The following is a 2045-nucleotide window of genomic DNA, read 5'->3' as shown; positions in this document are numbered from 1 at the left end:
TACAGGCGTGAGCCACCGCGCCCGGCCTGAAAGTATTTTTTAACCACAATACTCTCGCCTTTAAAATCAGAGATTGAAATGTAAAAATGAAAACAATAAAAGTGCCAGAAGAAAACATGGGAGAATAATTTATATAAATTTATACTGAATAGATAACAGCCAGAAATCATATATAAAAAGAACTCCTTTAAAAATGTTAAAACTTTGGCTTGGCACAGTGGCTCACACCAGTAATCCTAGCTCTCTGGGAGGCCGAGGCGGGTGGATTGTTTGAGCTCAAGAGTTCGAAACCAGCCTGAGCAAGAGTAAGACCCTGTCTCTACTAAAAAGGAAAAGAAAAAGAAAAAAAAAAAATACATAAGAAAACAAAAACCAGCTGGGCACTGTGTCGTGCCTGTAGTCCTAGCTACCTGGGAGGCTGAGGCAGAAGGATCACTTACAGCCCAGGAGTTGGAGTTTGCAGTGAGCTACAATGACATCACTGCACTCTACCAAGGGCAATGGAGTGAGGCTCTGTCTCAAAAAAAAAAAAAGAAAAAAGAAAAGAAAAAGAAACAGTTAAAACTTTGGTTTGACAAAAACGAAATAAACAAAATAGCGTTAGAAGATATAAACAGAAAACAGGCAAAAAGCAATTGCAGCCTGTGACAGAAAGGATTAATAGCTTTACAAGTGCCTCATGTATCCTGGATATGAGATGCAGGCATTGCAAATATCTTCTCCAAGTCTGCCGCTTGCCTTTTTAGTCTAAAAGATGCTTTCTTTCATAAAAAGTTCTTAATTTTAATGAAGTCCAATTTATTAATCTTTTCTTTTATGGTTAGTGATTCCTGTGTTCAATTTAAGAAATTCTCATCTATCCCAAGGTCAAGAATATACATTAGTATCTTTAAATAAGAAACACTTTCATATGCAAATACAAAAACCTACTGGAAAAATTGGGCAAAGAACACAAATAGCATGTTCACAAAGAGACATGCCAATGGCTAGTAAGCATATGTTTGTAAGCACATGTAAAGTAAAATAAGTAAGATATTCTATTTTGTCCATAAATTGTCAGGCACTACACTAAAGAAAGGGAGAAAATAAAGACAGGGGATATCAGAATATGGAAGGTCTAAACCAACAGTCCCCAACCTTTTTGACACCAGGGACCAATTTCACGGAAGACAATTTTTCCATGGACAGCGAGGTCTGGGGAGTGGGGTCAGATCAGGCAGTGATAGGAGTGTTGGGAAGCAACTGTAAATACAGATGAAGCTTTGCTCGCTAGCCCTCCACTCACGAAGAGGCGGGGCTCTGTGGCCTGGTTCCTAAAAGGCCATGGACTGGTACCGGTCTGTGGGGTTGGGGACCAAAGGTCTAAACCATGTCTATAGGCCGGGTGTGGTGGCTCACGCCTGTAATCCTGGCACTTTGGGAGGCCTAGGTGGGAGGATCACTTGAGGCCAGGACTTCAAGATCAGCCTGAGCAAGAGTGAGACATCGTCTCTACCAAAAATAGAAAAATTAGGTGGATATGGTGGTGCGCATCTATAGTCCCAGCTACTCGGGATGCTGAGGCAGGAGGATCACTTAAGTACAGGAGTTGGAGGTTGCAGTGAGCTATGATGACACCACTGCACTCTAGTCCAGACGACAGAGCAAGATACTGTCTTTAAAAAAAACAAACCAAAAAAACCTCCCATGTCTGTGATATTAGGAGAAGTAATGATCTGAGGCACAATTGGAAAAAACAGAATCAAAACATCTATTGAATGCTTTCCATATATCAAGTATTTTCACCACTTAATTTAATCTTCACATCAATCCTGTAAATATTACTCCAAATTTTAAAGATAAAAGAACAAAAAATCTAAAGTTTAAGTATCTTGACAGTGGCTATTCTTTCATTCAGCCAATATTTGCTGCACACCTACTATGTGCCAGCCAATATTCTTCTAAGTGATTGAGATACACCAATAAACAAAAGAGGCAAAAATTCTCACTCTCAGGGAGCTCAGATTATGGCAAATAAATACATAAATGGCATTTACAATGTAAAC

General features: G+C 39.5%; 1 protein-coding gene across 1 annotated transcript in view; it reads right to left on the bottom strand.

Moving 5' to 3' along the window:
- The window catches only part of ZDHHC20 (zinc finger, DHHC-type containing 20), a 92589-nt gene that overhangs the window by 32436 nt on the left and 58108 nt on the right, over positions 1-2045 (bottom strand). The window lies entirely within an intron of this gene.

The sequence above is a fragment of the Propithecus coquereli genome, unplaced genomic scaffold (assembly GCF_000956105.1).
Source record: "Propithecus coquereli isolate 6110/MARCELLA unplaced genomic scaffold, Pcoq_1.0 Scaffold168, whole genome shotgun sequence".
Taxonomy (NCBI): Eukaryota; Metazoa; Chordata; class Mammalia; order Primates; family Indriidae; genus Propithecus; species Propithecus coquereli.
Note: the sequence above shows the minus strand (reverse complement) of the source record. Positions and strands in the feature narration are given on the sequence as shown.